Source organism: Corvus hawaiiensis, chromosome 5 (assembly GCF_020740725.1).
Source record: "Corvus hawaiiensis isolate bCorHaw1 chromosome 5, bCorHaw1.pri.cur, whole genome shotgun sequence".
Taxonomy (NCBI): Eukaryota; Metazoa; Chordata; class Aves; order Passeriformes; family Corvidae; genus Corvus; species Corvus hawaiiensis.
Genome location: NC_063217.1, coordinates 37,585,789 through 37,606,834, shown reverse-complemented (window position 1 = coordinate 37,606,834; position 21,046 = coordinate 37,585,789).

The window sequence follows — 21,046 nt, the reverse complement described above, 5'->3', positions numbered from 1 at the left end:
TTGAACTGTTTTTAGAATAAAAATGGAGGAAAACCCCATGTGCTTTAAAGTAATAGAGGTGTGAAAAAACCCCACAATTTGTCAATGTATTGTTATTATTAACAGGTTTGTTTACTTTTAAAAAAACCCCTGCCTTTCAGAGATGCCAATTTTCTTAATTTTTTTTAATCTGTTAAAATGTGTTATTTTTGAAAAATAATTTTCAAGTGAAAAGAAAAATTATAGCTTCCATTTCAACTTCATCACAATCTTTGGAAAATTAAATTTAAAGTATCTGTTTTTCAAAATTTATTTGCTGTAAATTGTAATACAGGATATCAAATTTGACACAAATTGTTTTGTTTTGACCTTAAACAATTTTTCTAGAGAAGGGAAGAAAATGTTCACTACTCTGGAGAGTGAATACATGATGGGCTACAATGAAGTGTGCTCACTAAAACCACAAACCTTTCAGCTTCTGGCAGCAATTCACTCCTGATAAATACAAGATGAGTCCATTGCACTGTGAGTGCAATAGTGCTGTGAGACTGAAGAATCAGCTTTGAATTGAAAAACACTTGAATGTGAGTGAGACATTTGCTGATGAGATGGGATCAGACAGAGCTAGTATTTTCCTTGTAAGCCTTCAGTATCATCTGAAGCCTGTACTGTTGTAGACTTATCTCTGGTGGAACAGCACTCTACTTTCACTGTAAATTTGCATATGGAGACAACAAAAATTGCAACAAAGAGAAAGCAAATATATTTCTAGTAAACTATAGACTTCTCTCAAACACTTCCTGCTGTCTTCAGAACAAACTCAAAATGTCATTGTTTTCTTGGCCATTAAGTCTTTTGAACAATTGCCCATCTATCTCAGCAATCAGCAATCAGCCTATTGTTACTGAGGAAATACCCTTCAAGAAGCATATTAGGGACATCATTTCAGTAATTATTTTGTATGGAATAATTACTGTTTTGTTTCATTAGTGGCTTTCTGATTCTAATCAGACATTTATTTTTCACATTCCATAAAAAAGGTTGCACAGCATATGTTAAAGGAATTGTGTGTGTACCATATGGCTAAGAATAATAAATGCCGTATAAAATAGGGAGAATGAAAGAGGAAGAATAATGTAATATAATAGATAATGAATTCAGCTACATTATATGATTTCATCATTATGAGGCTGCAAAGATGAAGGAGCACACAGGGTTTTAAACCCCAGTGATTTTCACTTTCAGTATTCTAAACTGAAATTGCTTTTCCCTCACACTGATCAGATGCCTCTGTAGCCATGAAATGACAAAGAAGGAAGGCTTAATTCTTGTATAGAATAGTAGTGTTTAACTCCAGTTTCAAGTGAGGTAAAGCACATTCAGGCCAAGTATGTGGAACTGGAATCACTATGGAGACAGGCCTGTGATGTGTGGGCATTGGAGTAGATTTTCTGTATTGCAAAACAGCATTCTGATAATTTCTAAGTAGCACATACTCTGTCTTATGCTAAAAAAATGAAGGCTCCAAAATAAACTTAAACAGTCCTTTTAGAACTTTGCTGGACTTCAGGAAGTGAATTATCACATTGTTCTAGTCATACGCTATTAGGGTTTGAAGTCAGTAAGAATCTTCAGCTCAAATCACTAGAATGAAGGGCTGAAATAAAAGTGTTTTGATTTCCTAACCAATACCCACAATTTTTAAAATGTGTTCTGGGAAATAAAATGCTTGGTGGATGATAGCGTGAGATATGAAAAGGACAATTCAAGCCATAACTTTGCACAAATTGTTACCTGATATTAGACCTATTATTTGGAGTTTGGCTGATTCTGTGATCAAAATCCCAGATAGTAGTGAAGTTTTCAGACTTCGTATTAATAGTGAAATGTGCATTTGTCTGGGCTGCTCTGAATCAATAGAAATGTGAACAAGTTATCTGAATGTAAGATGAATCAGAGCTAACTACCTTGATCCACACACAGCCTTATCCTAATAGTGCCACATTTCATAGGCATGTTAATGTTGAAAGTTAAACACACTGAATGCTCACACTTCTAGCATGTGCATTATAGAGTCAGGGCTGTACATCATATACTGTCTGTAACCTTGCTTACAAGGATTATAACTTACGATTGTTACAGCTGCAAGTTATTTATACCAATACCTAAAAACTGTGCTCATTAGGCTCCTAACCCGCGTCTCTCCCTGAAAAGCGTATTATCATAGTTGGCAATATCAATAATTTTACTTAAAGTAAGTAATACAGCCCTGCCTTGATTTCATGATTTAAAAGTAGTTACTGAGAACCCTTGAGTTCTTAACATATAATTTAGGGTCAGCTAAATGTACACAAGACCTCACTTATTGGAGAATCAGAGGTGTATAAATCCATATTAGTTTTTCTTTCCAACTTTTGTTTCAAGTGTAGCTGGTAGATTTATTGCTTGACTGTGCTTCAGTAGTCTGACTCCCTGTGGTGATTTCCAAAAGTCTGCAGGCAGGAGTATACCCTTACTGTTGCAGAAGATTATGACATCATGGATGTTAAAATGAGAATGAATGATGTGGTTAGTCATGCATTCAATATATTACTAGAGAGGGGGTTATATGGAAACATGGCCTTTCTGTCAGGTAGAATAAATGACATATATAATTTGTTTTGTCCTTCTCTTAAAAGAACAGGCGAAAGGAGATAATCTGTCTTAATAAGGGCATGCTTAGAGTATCAACCAACAAGAAAGTAATATATTCTTAAACATCCATATGTGATCCCCTTATTAAGTTAGGATGTTGAGCTAAATTTAAGGTATCAATATATAAATCAGTCAGTCAGTTAAATTAGCCAGTTTTATACTGATAAATGGGAGTTAATAAAGCAATTACTTCTTTCTGAACCATAAGGCTCTGGTTTCCAAATCAGTTGTATGAGTTATGGATTACTGACATAATTTACAAGTTTTCATTTACGTGACTTATATCCTCGATTTCTGAGGAATTAGTCCTTTATTGTATTAAAGGCACAACAAAACAGCATTCGCGTAACATTATGGTTGGAGGAAAGCAACAAAACTCTCTGACTTCTCAATTTATGGTGACAGTGTTCCTTACTCTAGCTGCTGTTCTTAACATACAGAGAGTTAAGGACAGAATTGTTGCCATAATATTGAAGGTCATGACTTTCCAATGTGTGTGTCACGACCTGTGTTCTATACCTGTTGAGTTTTGCCTTTCTTTCTCTCAATTCTGTAAGTACACACCACTAGCAGGCAGCTCTGCACCTATGTTGGCCATTTGCTATGAAGGAGGTGGTATTAAAACTTGTCAGTGTATTGCCACATAACCTTCATGTTTTCTATTTTTATGAGGCTCAGCTTTGTATAGGTTGACATCATTGAAGGATTGGAAATGATTACAATGTGAGCAAGGTCAATCTTATATAGGGTGTGCCGTAAATAAGTTTTCATTTTAATTTCTCACACGCTTTTCTCCTTTTAATGCTTACTGCCTGGTATTTATCTTATTATTCTATAAGTACAAATAGAATATATAAGATAGAGGTAAGCTGTCTCTTGGGCCACACAGGTCTTGAAGAGTTGCACATACTAGCCAAAATCAGGTAGAATTTGCTAGAGTCAATCAGTTCTTTACAAAGAAGTTCTAAAATTCAAGAAAGGTAATGGTTTTCAGATTAAACAATTTACTATCCTCTACCATGTTACTCATTAAGAGTACAGTAGCAGCAATGGTAATAGCTATTATGAGAGAGAGCAATAAGAACATTTAAGGAAGACTTCACGATGCATGCTGATGGTGTCTGTGCAGCCCAGTTCATTCAGTGTTTCAAAAAAGAACCCCCAAACACCAACCAACCAACCGAAAAAAACAAACCCAAAAATCAATAAAATCATATTCAGTTTGAAAATACAATTTTTCTCATGAAAAGATTGGTTGTGATGAAAAGCTGAGAAATCAAACCTGGCCATGTAGCACCTGAGACATCCCAGATAAAAGTAAGGAATGTATAAGAAGGTAGACAAAAAACTCAGGTAGAAACAAGGGAACCAATAGCCTGTTGTAGCAGAATTCTCAGAAGAAAAGACCCCCGTGAACAGTAGAAGATTTATGTGGCCAAGAGTAGCATTGCCCTGAGATCTGGCCTAAATGGCAGACTCCATTTTACAGACTAGCAGAATTAACAAGAATCTGGTGAAAGAGTAACTCTAGTCTTCTTATTTACTTTGTTATGCTTGCGTCACAGACAGTCCAGAAACTGGATTAGCACTAAGTGTGGGATGAACAATTTAAGAGATTGTCTTTCATCTCCCCAGTGTATCTCCATTCAAATATCAACAGCTAATAGATAGGCAAGGCTTACAGATCTGTCTTAATGGCATGATCAGTGCTGCTGTGTGATGCGGAGCCAGTAAACTTAGTCACTCACTACAAAGAAATTATTTTAATTAATAAAAAGAATCTTCCTATGACAAGAATTTTATTTTTTCCTCACTGAAAATATAAATATTTACTCCCATAATTATTATACACTGGTATCTGCCCAGTGCATCATATATTTTAAAGCTCAGAATCCAAGCTCCAACCATTAATGATCGAAACAATAACTCATGACAGAGGCAGTCAGGTGGTCATCTCCCTGGTATGTGCTGGAGACTAAGTATTGTTTTCAGATGTCAAACTGTATAATAATGCTTCTAAGGAAATATCATAATGGGTTTCTTTAATTTTACCAAATTATCCTCAAGCCTTATGTAATTGGATAATATCTATTATATTAAACAGCATTGACCATAGCAATTTGACCTGCACTACTGCCATTAATATTATTGCAAGGCATCAATAAGTCTTCCAGTTATAGGCAGATAGGTGTTACCTATCACATGCCTGGCTAACAGAAACATAAATGGATTTACTGTCTAATAGGATATATTCATAATAAAATGTCAAAGCATCTTAATAAACTTAATTAAAAAGGCCAAGTTTTGATAGACCCAACAGGAGCTGGAACCAAACTATTCCAGTGCTGACTCAGGAGCAGCCAAACTACTTCCATTTATGCACCTTTCTTTCTGGCCTCAATGAAAATGAAAGTTATTTAATTATTTAAAAGAAGTGGCATTTTGGCAGAATTTCACGTTTCCCTTCAGTCATCCATAAATTTATGAGATTTTAGATAACAGAACTTCCCTTAATATACCTTCCAGGATGCTAAAGAAAAGCTGTTTGTTTATGGTATACGGAGCTATGCCAGATCTGGCTAGTCTGGACGCAAGATTTTTCGAGCTTTTGATCTGCAGGCTCTGGTTTCCAGAATGTTGAGATCCGTGTTAAAAAGGAATCTGGTGTACAGAGTCTGTTCATTGCATTGCCACAATTATAAAACAGAACCAGATAAAAAGACTGATAAGGGTGGATTAAATGTATGGAACAATGACTGCAAGAACGCTGACCAAAAGGACAATGGTCTATGTAGAGGAGGTATTAAAAAAATCAAGAAGTATGTGGAAGAGGTGAATTTAAGCTCTTTATTTATTTTTCTTCACATGAGAACTCAGCACATGAAAACAGTGTCAAGAGAAGGCCTTTTTCTCTCCCCACATAACTGAATGGTGGTCACAGAGTATTGTGGTACTGAGTTGTTAGCCACAGAGTGCTATTGAAAGCAAAATACAAAAGCATTTGGAATCCAAAAGTACTAAATGAATTCCTGGAAGATGGATCCATCAGTGACTTTCAAACCTGTAGGAAAATGCTCAGTGATTGCTAAAAGCTGAGAGATTGTATCAGATTGTTCCATAATTGTTTTTTATATCCCTACATGACCACTGTTGGGGATGGGATACTGGGCTATACAAGCCATTGTGTCCATGAACCTTTTGACGTGCTTAATTGTCAAGGACTTTAGGAAAGGGAAAATTCTCATCAGTTATTATTGATTATTACCTCATCTCCTTAAACTGTCCTCCAGACCAGCTCTCCTTCTTACTCTTCTGTGCTTCCTTCCTTTCCTCCATTTTCTTCTTGTCATAGACATTTAGCATTATTATTAGGAGGTACTGCAGATGGAAGGAACCTAATTCCTGTGTATTGAATATTGATATTCTGTATGGCCACTCCTGGACTCTAGAGACTTTTCCTTCAGCATAACTATTTAACATGTTTATATTGCTGCCACGTCCATTTTGGTGACCAGATAAGAACTAGATTTTTCATACCTGATTGTTCTGAGCTAGATTAATTGTTTGTATGTAACTTTCTGTTCTATTTAGCATAGAGGACAATGGTTCTAAATGACCATGACAGTTAACGTAAGCAAAAACCGAAATGCTTTTGGTTTTGAAAAACAAAGAAAGGTAGATAAAATTCAGTTTGCATGTACTTAATATTCTCCAAAATGTTGCAGGTTGAACAAAAGGCTGATTTTAATAAATGGTTCCAGCTCTGAGGCCACTTGTAAATTCCTTTGAGATTATTAGACTGGCAGTTTAGCATCTATCATTCAAGATAGACTAGCATAGTAATGATCACAAATAACTCATCACACATCCCTGCTACAGGTCTTTGTCCAGTATGGTTCATAATGCTGATGTTCAGCTCCTCCAGGTGAATTTGCTGGAATAAATCTCAGGGAATAAGAATATAATTCTCTTATACGTGTTAAAGAACACAGTCTGATGGGTTTTATTTTTGATGTGTGTTTTTAGTTTATATTTTTGCCTCGGAGGTTGTATTCTTAGACCTCGCGCACAAAGCTGGAGAAATTGCAGAAAAACTTCCTAGCCTCCAAAGATGTAATGGAAAACAACCTTATACACTCATCCTTTGTTTGGATTACCATGAGACATTTTGTAATGGCACAACCAATGTAAACTGTTTTGGAAAATTTCAGCCATCTGGACTAGTGTAAGCCACCCCTGCCCATGGCAGAAGGGATGGACCTCCATGATCTTCATTGTCTGTTCCAACCCAAGGCATTCTAATATTCTGTGATTCTCTTCCCTCTCCCTGGAGAGGCTTGGGAGCCCCTCTTTTTGACTGTGTAGCATTGTTCCCTCCATGGAACTCATTGACCAGTGCAGGCAGACACCCTTCCCTCTGGAGCTAGCGCTTTGTGGCATGGCTGTACAGGCCATGCAGGTGCCAGGAAGGTGCAAGATCCCAGAGGGATTTTCCTTCTGCATGCCTATAGTGGACCCTCAGGTCCTGTTTTTGTCACCTCTGCTGAATCTCCACTCTCCAGGGAAGATTTATATTCTTTTGGCATCGAAGAGTTAAACAAGGGAAAAAAAGACTTTTACGCTGCCCTGTAAAAGTCATGTTTTGCTGGCAAACAGCAGAAAACTTGCTAGGCTTTCTTCATTAGAGCCTTGCCATTTAAGCCATCAGCGTCATTTTGTAAGGACATCAAACATGTGTACACCAGATGCCTGCAATGCAGAGCAGCTCTAAGGACCTGACTCAACTTAACAATAATCTGCGGACAGCGGGTGTGAACCTGAGCTGGGCCAACACCTCATCAGACTGCATGGCTAATTGATTTCAAAATTAGAGTTGGTATTTCTGAACAATAATCTTAAAAGGCAGCAATAAAATACATCAGAATCCTTTGAGCTAGCCAAGCTTTCATCCAAATGGCTTATTACAAAGGGCTGGCACACCTGAACTTTGGCATAGACAAATAAATCCCAAAACAGTAAATGGAAACCACATTTGGCACTGGAGGTTTGTCAAGAGAAGTTTGTAGTCATCAGGAAACAAGATTTTGGACTTTTTTCCTTAGTGGCAGGAAGTAATTCACTGGATGTATTTTATTCCAACTGCTGTGATTTATGCAATGAAAATATAGGTAGTGTTGAAGAGAATGCTCTTTTTTTTCAAATTTTTTTTTAAACATTTCACAATCTTCAGGATCCCAGAAGTGCTAAAAGCACAGGAAGGGTTACAGTTATCCCAACAGTGATAACTTAATTGCATCTGTCGGCCTCCCTCTTTGAACTTTGAACTTCTGTTTTGTGGCATCATGATCCAAAAGGATTTAGATCTGACTTTTGTGTGGCTACAATAAATTATACCCAAGTATCTGAGCAATGCCTGGAATCTTATCTTCAAGGCAGGACGAGGCATCTCACTTAAGGGATGGTATAAATTTGGAATACAAATCTCTTTGGGTACTAGCATTTCAGATGAGATAGAAAAGATTGCTTTTTCCTCTGCAATAGTTTGAATTATAAGAAAATTAAGAATATATAAATAAAATCATTAATTTCTTTAAACATGTCCTGAAAAAATGGCTCCTCAGAACTGCTTCAAAATGGGACCAAACCAGTCTTTGTAGTCAGAGGCTGATCTGTGCAGTACCTGAAATCCATTTCCATTTGACATCTCCATTGTTTATAAACAATTTTATACATTTGAATTTGATGGCTAAAGATGTAGCAGTCTAGAGGCAATTGCAGCTTACATTATTAATTGGTCTAGGTGAAATGTTACTCACTTCTTGATTACTAGCTTTGTGTTTAAATATTAATGGTTAAGTTTTACTGTTCTGAAAGTCTTGGGTTGAGTTTGTGGTAACTGAGATAGTTCTCTTCATGGTTTTGAGTAATTCTGATCTGTACCATTAATGTTAATGTTAGTATGGTCTCAAACTTGGCTCAAAATATGAGTCTTGATGGCATGCATTACATCTTCATAAACAGTCTTAAGATGACTACAGAGTTATTTATACATTACTATGCCAAGGGATATAAGCAGTCTTTTCGCTATGCATCAGCTTTAGTCAGTTCAAAATATTGTCTTTTCTTTTGGTTTATGTCTAATTACAACTTTCAGGCATGGCCTGATTCTCATCTCACTTACAATGTGAGTTTCCAGATGTATCCCTGGATTTTCACAGGGTTATTCATAATGAAAAAATTGGTCTGTGATATGCCAACTTTCTGATTATCCAAGGCCCAATTCAGTTATACATGTTTAAAACAAGCCTAATTCTATTAGCTGCCAATCTGTAGTGCTGTGAGAGGATAATCAGACCTTGTAGATTCATCTTGCCCTTATGAAAAATTTTGCGACGCACATTATTTTCAATATTGCCAATATGTAATTGTGTCTCCTGTGGGCCAGACATGTGAGAACACCTTTTAGTCATGTACTGTATTTTAGCCATGATTCATTTTAGAAACGTTTTCAGTTGCACAGGTTTGGGGTATGTGGGGCAATTCACATTTTTACCCATTAAATAACTGCAAAAGTTACTCTTCTCACTATTTCAGTCTAGTAAAGTGTGCTGAAACAATGGAGGGTTTTTTGTAAAATACCTCATATTATGGGCAGTTTTTGGTACAATAACTCAGGCTTCTCACATCCATACACATATTGACTTAGCATCCAATTACTTAGCCATTAATGTTCATTAAATGGTTTGGTTTTTAAAATAATGTATAAATTTAACTAAATGTGTTACGTGCAAATAAATATGAATAGGACAGATTCAGACATCTCCTACTCAAATACCCCACTTCAGCAAGGGTTGTAGAAGTGCAAATGAGGACAGATTTACCTCAAAATTTTTGCATTGCTCACAATGAAACTTCCCTTTGCATGTGTAGCATAAAATCAAGGACTCGTTTTTTGTAAAGGGGAGAAAGAGATTGACATTTGTAACTTAATTCCAGCACATGGCTCTTCATGTTTTCCTCCTACTTCTACAAGTATTCATATGTAAAGCAAAAGAATACATCAAAGTGACACAAACAGAATAACAAGAGTCTGTCTACAAAGTCCTGTGCCAGCTGGTTCTCTTACATGGTTTAGATTAGAGTCCAGAGAGTACTAAGGCTGGACCACCACAGGAGAAAGAGCTAGGGGACACTGCAAGTGTTCCCATGCACAGTAATAGACAAACACCTGGGTCAAATTAATCTAGGCTTATCCACTGTGAAAATTCACAGGGTTTAATGGCTTTCCTTACCTGTGAAGGGGTGGTCTACTTGTAGGACTTCTGTACGGAATCTGATGCAGAGCGGCAGATTGCAGATTTTTGTGTGTTAAAGGTCAAAATCTGTAGTAAGAGGCAAACAGGTGGGAGTTAACATGCAACAAACAGAAAAATACAGCAAAGATAGGAATTCCTCAGTTTTCATTAATTTTTTCGTTTTGAAAAGCAACTGAGATGTTATTGTATCAAGTTCCAAGAGAAAACTATATTTACTGGTTGTGAGGAAAAATAGAAAACTACGTTCCTGCTGTGTGCTACAGGATTATTTTATTCTAGAGAAAGATGATAAACTTATGATGGTTGCATTTCTGCGGAACTACTTTAAAAGCTTTTCCCCTGTTTGTCTCTTAGGCTACTCTATGCACACTCTGCATTATAAGAAAGTTTTCTATTTTCTCAAAGTTTGTTCACTCTCTATCTTCCTTTCATGTCAAAATACAGAGCAGGATTTGCTGTACTTAAATCTTCTTCAACTAGGACACAACAGAACCAATGAGAGGGGATATGGACCCACTCATTTTCAAAATAAACTTGGCTGTATCACATAGTTTTAAGAATATGCTTCAAATACCTCATTAGTCCCATTAGCTGTCATGCATAACAAGAGGTAATCAGCAGGTTTCCTAGATCTAATGCTGCAGTTAAAATAGCTTTGGATTAGGGTTTGTTTGTTTGCTTTATCCATGCATTAGTCTTTGATAACAATGCTACAAACATGACTGTGCTTGTCTTCTATATGGAGATGGATGAACTGGCTTTCTCTGAAACAAGACCAGGAATTCAGCAAGATAACATGAGGGAAATCAGAAAGTAACTGGAATTTTTAGAGGGCTTCTTCTACACTGTTAATATCTCCTAAGGTTTTTTTACTGCTAGCTGGAGCAGCTTCCTGGCTTCGTGGTTACATTGCTGAAAAACCAGGGGGTATCCCTATGTTTTCAGTTAGCTCCTCCAACAATATAAAATGTTTTAATGCGGTCCACCATGGCTAACAGAAAGCTGTTGTTGTGTAATGTTATTGCCTTATCTGTAGTGATAAAGCCACAGTCTTGTTGCTTTAGGAAGCCAGTTGCCTTATCACTACAGGTAAAGCAAAAGTCTTTCCAGTAAGTTTGAATGCTTATTAAATATTATACTTTGACATTGGAATACCTATTTCTCTGTCAGTAATTAGGACATAAGATTTCGTTTTTGTTTCCAGTTTTAAATAAGCCCATCAACCTATCAATACAAAAAGTAGAAACGAGGCGAAGGGACAGAACAGTTGTAAAAAAGAGTAATCTCCATTATTAATTTGGAGGATAGGCAGGAATGGCTAAACAAATATGTTAGGCTTTGGAAGAATAAAGATTTGTGGATTGTCAAATATTATAACTTAATAAAACTCAACCCCCAACTTGAATACTTAAATCTGTAATTGCATATAGAAACACATAATGTCCATAATGATTAATGAATGTATATTTGTCCAGAAACTGACCCCTAAGGAGAGCACTAAAGGACCCTGATACCATTGTTGGAGTATAGGAAATTTGTGAAGAAGGAGAATTTTATGATTCCTAGTCAGGGGAGAGGAGAACACTAAGAAAGGCCTACAACCTGACAAGCACTGCAGATCAATATTAACTACTCTCACTATGGCAGTCAGTTGAGGTGATGTGATGGCCCACTGGGAAGAGAATGGAAGAGTCTGCAAATGTATAGCTAAAAACATCAGTATGTTGGTTTTTTGCTTGATTTCTAGGCCTTGACCCTTACAAAGTTACATATAAAAATCCCAAAGGAACAGGATGAAGAAATGACAATGGTTGTGGAGAAAAAAATTTGTAAAACTCAACATTAAGGGATATGATATATGGGTACACCACATGAATAAAACATTACCTTGGCCTGGAGTTCTTTCCTTTTTTTTACCAGATGTTGCTATGCTAAATCATATGGGTAGTATCAGAATACATAATACACAAGGCACAGACTGTTAAAGGCAATGATGATATAATATTAATCCTTCTGGTACTTCTCCAGTGTGTCTGTTTGGCTCTACTCGCATTGAGTTCATGCTGATGGCAGTCTAAGAGATATTGAGGAAAGTGAAAGCTGCATGTCTCCCCATCAACAACTACCTGTGACACAGAGTGGCCTGACCTCTCAAAACAATGTCAGCAAGCTGCTGGTCCAAAGGAAAGCATCCATCTCACAGAAAGACAGTGGCTTAACAAGCCTGCTAATGACTTTTTACTTGGATCAGAAGGGCAAAATTGCAATTTAGATACCTACAAATTAATAGTTTATGTTCTACCAAATATTTCTAGCTACAGTAAAATATCAGTGCTAACTTAAGACATCTGAAGATGCTGATGGCAGTGATGAAGCAAGACAAAGAAAGACATTATATTTTGAAAGTGGAGTAATGTAGAAAGAGACAATAATAATAACACCAAGTTATCTGATGTGTAGTATGAAGAAAATAACATCAAGAATAAATATGCTGATTAATATGCCTAATTCTAAGCATATTATTTTCAGGATTCATTTAAATTTTCTGGTTACCACTTTATCTCTCTTGTGGAGATTAATTTATGCCATTTTTCTTCTTTTATAGCCTTATTTTTCCTTCTTTGTCCAGCATTATCAAACCATGACACAAATTCAGTTATGATGTTGTGATGCCAAACCTGTGGTCCTGGCAAAATGTATCATGCAGCATATCTAGGTAAGTGAATTAAAAAAGCATCTGAGCAGGTATCTGGTGTGTGTCACCGTTCATTCTTCCATAATAAACTATGTTCTTATTCTCATTCATTTGTCAATCACAGTAACTAAAGGTTATTATATGCTGTATGTACGTGACACCAGCAATTTGCAAAGTCTGTTGGAAAGAAAATCAGGTTAGAATGACAGAGTGAGAAATTAAGCAGAAGTCTGATGTAATTAGCTATAACAATCAGTGCTCTAATTTCTGATTTATTGTTTCCTGTTTTCCTGCTGCTTTCAGTCCATGCATACTGTATGTGCTTCATATAGGTCAAACAATTGTCTTATCAGTCCTGGCAAACCAAGAGGTCAGAGTTAACAATATTTATTTAAACATGCAGGATGCTTCCCACTGCAATTAGGAAATAACTATTACTAATAGATCTTTGGTGCTGTTTCCTCATTTATAAGACTTTGTAAAGACATAAAGGCAATAGGGAATTCAGATTCAGGCTTCTTCATAAATATATCTTGCAGATAGATTTACTTGACTAGTACCATTCTTGTTTGTTGAACTGACCGCACTGAATCCCGCCAAAAGACAACATGACAACAAAATATCATTAAGAAATATTTGCATATACATATATAAATTTAATAACAATGGGCATGTGGCATTATGTGATGCCAGATCTCAAAAAATAAAAGGCTATCCAAGTCTTGGTCCCTCTCAAATCAATGAGAGCTTTGCTCCTGACTGTGATAGGATTCCGACTTGGCCCTATAAATTTGTTCTGGCTGCCTTTTTCACATTGTACAGAATTCAAGGTCTTTGGATGAGCAATCCCTTTTCATAATCCAAGACTGAGCATAATTTACTCACACAGTTCTTGCAATTCCAGTAGGAATTCACATGACTGCTTGTTTTGATTTGAAATATGCATAGTAAATTGTGCATCTCACATATTTACTGTATGCATTGAACTCTTCAGTTAACAGACACACTTTCATAAAAAGTGAGTCTAGGAGAAATGCTTAGAGGTCATGTAGTCTGGTGTCCAAAGTATTCCTAAAAATAAACTAGTACTAAAACATTCCTGACAGCCTGGCCTAGTCTATTCTTTAAAAATTCCAGGAACAGAGATCCCACAACCTCCTCATGTAATCTGTTCCACTACCTACTGCAGTACTCTTATGGAGAGATAATAGCAGAAAAGTTCTAAGCTAAATACTCTTGCTGTTGCAAATTAATCCAATTATTTTCATTTCTATAGCAGATGTAGGGAGTAATTTATTCTTTGTAATAATCTTTTACATATTATGTCATATTTCTTATTAGTCTTTCTTTCCTCTAAAACTATTAATTTTTAGCTCTTGTTCCTTGAAATTCACATTTACTTGATGTCTGATCATCTGTTTTGCTCTGTGCTGAGCCTTGCCCAATTTTGACAGAGAAGTTGCAAAACTTGGTGCTGTATGTACAGCTCTTGTGTTTACACTTCACATTGTGGTACTTCCTTTATTGAAGAGTTAAGACACCTCTGACTCATGTGATACACTATAACATCCAGATCCTTTTCTGTAGGACTGCTATCTAGGCAAGACATTTCTCAGAGAGTATTTGTGAAGCTGATTGTTCCTACTTAAATATTTTATTTGTCTTGATTGGATTGCTTTCTATTTATTATAGCTTCAACCTCCCATTTGTCTTCCTTATTTTGAATTCTAACCTTGTCCTCAAAATGCTTGCACTCCTCCCAGCTTGCTATCATATAAGAATTTAATAAACTTACTGCCTGTTGTACTTCCCAGGGCATTAATGAAATGACTGCACAGTATCAGACTCCAGACAGATTTTAGTAGAACTCCAGTTGATACAGCCTTTCAGCATATTGTTTTCCAGTCTCTTCTGCACCCTTGTTACAGAGGTGTAAGTAACGAAATTATTTTCCTGTTTGTTTGGGGTTTTTTTCCAATGAGGTCAATATTTATGCAAAGCAGCATTTACTGTTTAATAAGTGAAGATGCAGTATGTTATTTTTGACTGTTATTTTCACTGGTTAATCTTTTCAGTACTTAGCAATAGATGCTTTGTTAGTTTTTCAACTGTCTGAAGTCAGGCTAGCTGACATGGTTCATTGGCTCACTTTTAGGAATAAGCAGTTTATTTGTCTCTTTTTTTGGTGCACCAGAACCTTGACCTCTGCAGGTTCTCTAATTTCTAATGACTCTAATGATTTCTAATGAGTCTAAGTTTGTTTCACCTTTAGATATCTTTGTTAAGTCCTATGTAACTCACTGCAGACTGGAGTTTAACCCTGTTGCTTTCAATGCTAACCACACAATTTGTAATCTCAGATCACTATTTTTTTTCTGTGAACCATGAACCAAAAGAATATTAAACATTTTGTCCATCTTGGCATTATCTAGCACTGCTGACAGTACTGTTGGCTTTTTATCCCTGTTGACGACCAGGCTAATTTATTGCTTAGAAAATTTATTTTTGTGGAGAGAAGCCACCTGTTCAGAACTTCTGGGCAACATCCATCCATGAGGGCAAGTTCTGAAGTCATCTGTCCAAGGCCCAGGGCACTGCTGGGAAAGGGTCATGACTGCAGCCTATAACAGCAGTAAATTTAAGATACGGATAATGTAAAATAATTAGATTCTATGAGGTTCTATAAGATTCAGTGACATCTTCTGCCTACAGAGTTGTGTGACATTACCAAAGGGTGCATGAGAATGGAGGGCAAAGGAGGGATAAAGACAAAGAACATAAATGTGAATTAGATTGCTTATATTATTTTCAGGAAATGTCACAAAATCGCTTCCCATTTCCCATCTTCCTGACATTTGAGAGAAGCGTGGAGTTTTATTTAGGAAACTTTTGCTTTCAGGATGGGTACCTGTCCATGGAGCAGTTGTGTTTGGTAGATTGCAGCACATGTTCATGAGATTTCTATAGATACCTTGAATGATGGGGTCTGGATGCCCATCCCCATCCTTGGGCTGAGATGTGAACCTGAACCTCAGACTGGAGCATGATCTGAGTGTGCACTGGGAAATCCACACCAGGGAAGAGGGAACTGTCATTCCTTCCAGTCTGTACAGTGAAGGAGGCAAGGCTCCAAAGCACGAGAGACTCACAGTTTAGACAGAAATATAACAGCAAATTAAAGCAGTGCTTAGATTCTTTTTCTGCTTTTCTTCTTTAGCTTCTATTCTAATGGGTGTTGTCTTCAAGCATTTCTGTTTGTTTCGGAGTTTCTACTTGTTTCTGATTTACTGTTACTACTTGGAATGCTTATGATTTTGGAAACTTTACTTCTTATTATTACCTATTTTTCTTGCATATCAAAGCACATTGTAAACAGGAAGAGCCTAATTCATCGCTATTCACACGTCAAAGTTTGGGTAGAAAACAACAGCACAACCAGAACTTAGTTCTCAAACGTGTGTGTGGGAAGGTGCTGTAGGAAAATATCACTTACGTGTTACTTTGCTGGTTATCATTCAAGGATACAGGAAAATATCTTAAAAGTTCTTGGGATCACAAAATAAACCACTGTAAGAGCCAATTTACTGCTGAACAATTTGTATTTTTTGTTTTACAAATTAACATCTTGGCCAAATATTCAGCTAGCATCAATCATCATAGCTTCCCAAAATCCAGTTTATACCGCCTTACAGTAGATGAAGATAGCTGTAGGGTATCATAAAAACAAAAGACACAGTGATTAAAAGTTTGTGGCTGATAATAATTGTCCAGAATACTAATACTAAATATTAGTTTAATTTTCTACAATTTCAGGAAAATGTGAACCCAACAGCATTATAGTCTGCAACCATCCTAATACTTATATCCACCAAACTTCTAGTGGACTAGTTTTTCTACTTTTTTCCCCTCAAAGTAGTTCATCTTACTTATTTGGTTCAAGATATTGATGCTAATTTTCTTTGTCAGTTAATTTGAGGGTAGAAAATATAACTTGGGCTCAGTCCTCCTTGTTTGATAATTTAATACCAATATTATTTACGTTATTAGTTTTACTGGTAAATCAAGAAGCAAGTTGCCGGAATACAGCTGTGACCCCAGGGCAGGAACTTTCTGCCGGCTGTCACCTTCTGACAGTTTGGGCTGTTAATTACCTCCAACAGTTGGAGCACAAGCACCTCTGTGTCTGCCAGCTGGCAGCCTCTGCCTCGCACTGGCAGTCTGAGATTTAAAACCTGTAACAAAAGGCTGTTATGTAAACAGTTTATTGTATAATACACAATGGCAGCAGTAGACCGACACTGGGAATCAAAGGTACTCTCTGCAATCATGAGTAGTTAGGGCTGGAAAGGACGCAAGATCCTGCTTGCCTCTTTCCATCAGTCAGCAGAAAAAACATGAAGTCCAAAGTGAAACAGCCTGAGCTGAGGCTTCTCAGACTCTGCATACTGAGATCTAAGTGTCTGAATTGTTGCTGTACTGTTGAACTATACCAATTACTTTAACATGTGAGAATTAAAGACTTTAATTGCCTGGTGACACACCAGTCACCAGCCCAGAGAAACTGTAAAAATCATCTCTGAGGTTTCCTTCTCAGAAAACAAATGCAGACTTCACAAGTGCATTCTCAGGTCCTCTCATTTAAGGACTCATTCCCTGAAGTGGTACAGATGTCCCCTGGAGATTTAGCTGGTATGTATCTGGGAAAGAGCTCATGATTACACTTCTGAGGGAACAGTGTCAGCATGCTGTATATAAAACTTGAGCTGCTCAGAAGTGTGAGAAGCAGGTTCCTTATTCCTAATTCACGAAAGGATCTCTTTATAGTCATAATGGCTCAAAGCATGCAGATAAACCAGTGCTGGAGCCAGACAATGGGAAATCCCCCAAAAGTGGCTTGCAATTCGGCTTCTGGAAGTTATTTTATGTCTTGTCAATCGTTCAAGTTTAGAAAACAGAACCACCCTAAGCAAGAGGAAGGTGCCTAAACCTGTTTGTTAGCTTCAGGTGAGTGGTTAGAGCACTTACAGAGGGGCAGAACTGGATTGCCATCCAACGCAAACCTGAGAAGATTCAAGCCCCCATCTCACTTGTCTGGAGAGTAGCCTGAAAATTTCCAGGTGAGCTTGGACCACCAGAGATCTAGAATTGCAGAACTGATGAAATCAAACAAGAGCAAGCTCATTTAGACCCGGATGAGTTATGGACCGGGATGAGACATCCATGCCTGGCAGGGAGGTGCTCTGGATCACATCCTTATTCTCTGTAATGTTCGAGTATTTTATATGCTGGCTGCTTGGTGCAATAAGCACAGTGTTTCTGTAAAAGAAATTTGTGTAATTTTAAAGACCTGAAGTAACAACAAAATAATGAGTTATCTCTCAATTTCCAATTGTGTGCATATAAATTTGAATTCAATAAATGTATGTAAGGAATATTCCCTACTATTAGGTTTGCATATCCAGTATAAGAGTGTTCAGACATCTGTTATCTCTCTATCATGCTTACATAAAGGACATTAATGCTGATGGTAAGTAAAATGTTCTTGGGGCCTTTAAATGGTATCATCAGAACAGAAGAAATAATTCTTTAAGAATCAAGTCAAGCAGTAAGCTTTGCTTTCAGAATTTGAAATAAGTGAAAAAGAAACTTGTAACAAAATTATTTCATGTGAAAAATTTTTATGTGATCATTATAGAGCATCCTTTTTCTCTCTCTTACTAGGTTTTACTCAGAGTCAAAATAAATCAATCACATCTTGGTTTAAATATTATTTCTTATTAAATTTATTCTAAGAAACTCTGCAGTTTATGTCCTTTGAGACAGCTCCTAGAGAGAAGGAGCAACTCTTGGGGAAAAAAGCTACTATAAACCAGCAATTTTTGCAGTAGAAGTGAGCCTGAGTTCCCTTATGTAGATAGAGTTCTCTGTATTTTCAAGTGTTTTGTCTACATAATCTTTTAGATAGACTAGAGTACAGAATTTGCTTTTCAATATATTTCAGATCAGGCGTGGAACGCTCTACCTCCTCCATCCCTTGCAGACAAAGGGAAGTTGGAACTAGCATAATGCTGTTCAGCAAAAGAGAAGGATAACTACCAACTCATCAAAAATTAACAATAGTAGCCCAAGTACCACCCATCTTGTGTGCTGACTTCCAAATAAGTCTAAGCTTCCCAGGCCAGAGACGTCCACATAATTTTTAAAATGGAAACATCTGGAAATGGCTTTTACATCACTGTGGAACATGCAATTTCATTCCTATACTTGCAATTTGTGTCTTACTGTTATTTCAAAGCTACATGCTTAATGAGGTTTAATCTCACAATATCCTTTTAGAGCAAATGACAGAGGCAGGATGTACCAAATTGTGATTTTGACTACAATGGAACTTCCCAGTATTTACAGCAGTATGAAGAGGAGCAAAGTTTGATCCAGTGACTTCACACAGGCATAACACTGGGAGGATTCCTAAAATGGGTATGTATTTTGAAATTTGAAATTTAATGTAAAGAAAAAGTCACTTTAAATTGGTGTTTTGCATTATTTATACATATGAATTATTGCTCATAAATTCTCTTTACATTGCTATTGAAGGATGCTTTGAAAACAATGTACAGAAATTAAACCAATTGCCAATGTAAATAAAACCAGCCTTCAACACTGGGGGAGCTGAGGAAATGTCCATTTCTTCGAATTCTCCTCTCTAAAGTAGTGGCAAACCTTTTAACAGTTCCCATTCCTGCAGGCAATTCTCCTCTCATGGTTAACTGCTTCACTGCTGGCCCAGCAGTCACATCTGCCCTGTGTTGCCATAGCACATTGGTGCTCCTTGAAGCTGGGGAATTGCCAGCAAGAGATACCTGGTATCTATCACCAGCAGTCAAGCTATCTGATGGCTGACTGGAGCAAAGCCATTTTAAAGTTATATTACGAACATTTTCTATGGTTTTCACAGATCTGAAGCACCCTGACAGTATTCCTTTTTCTTTTTTTTTCATTTAAATAGACTTCTATTTTACTTAGCAGTTAGAATGGAAAATATAAAAAATAAGTCAGCATGGTTCTTCTTGTTATATTTGAAAATATTATTTAAAATATTTTCTTGAAAGGATATTTTTTCAGCAAGTCTCTTTTCTTCTAGGCCTTTTATTTGTAATAATAATTTAAATATAATTTCTTTTGCTTAAAGATTTTTACATACCCTTAACCTTTCCAAAATATATTTGATTTGATTTCTGCTAGAGCATTTACATGAGAAAACCTTTAGTGTTACTTAGGCTGTCTCACTGGAAAAATTCAAAGTATTTTATAATTATTTTTTTCTTTTTCATAAAACAACCAGATATCACAGTCTATTTCATAGATACAGAGCTGATTTTTTAAGTTGTTCTGATATTTGAGCTCTTTCAATTGCTTAAAATGTCAAGTTTCCCATTTCCATTCACACAATTTATTTTTCCTTGCAGGCTCTTTTTTTACTGATGGCACACACCCCTCCCCCATTCCCATTTTTTTTGCCTAGTGTTCCTTTCAGGTGGATCTTGGAACACATTTGCTATATTCCTGTTTCATACTGACCACTCCATATAGCTAATTTTGTGCCTGTGAATGATCCCACCTAACTCAATTGCTTTGCCCTGCTTATGATGCAGAATCCTGAGTGCAGGGAGCCCACGTGCTCCTGGGCACTCAGTGTCCAAAGCCCAACATAATCTGTTGAGTGACAGCCCTGCAGTGTGAATGAGCCCGGTGGTCAGATGATCTTGTCTGACAAAATCATAAAATTCTACGCTTGAGTTTGGAGATGTAGCCTGCAGAAGAGGGATACTTTATATTGCCCTTTTTTTTAAAAAATGTGATTTCCAGTACCATAGAGCAGAGGGAAATGAAGGAGGGAGAAGTTCAGGAGGAAGAGGCATTGCTCAGGCTTTCTTTGATCTGCTCCAGTTGAAGCTTTTCTGACCCAGGCAGACAGATCAAAGAAAGAAGCCAGAATACAGAGCACTTGAGTCAGTTCATGACTGTAGAAAATACTGCCCCAAAAGTGCTTCTTTTTTAGTTTGGAAATATGCTTGCCTTACATATAAACTGTTGTGGCACTTATTACTAAAACCAGATGATCACAAACTATTGATTATTTTATATACCTCTGTCAGGAAGGCATTAGCTATATAGTGCCTCAGATAAAAAAACTGTGACTGGTACATGGAGAGTGCAATAAAACTAACAGAAACAAACGATAACAAATTGCACATCTATTTTATTTCTAAATATGTCTTTGCTTAAAGAGATTCTAATTTCAAATCTTCAGTAATCCAGTGATTAGTAAAAGACTTCCTTTGAACATTAGTAAACCCTAACT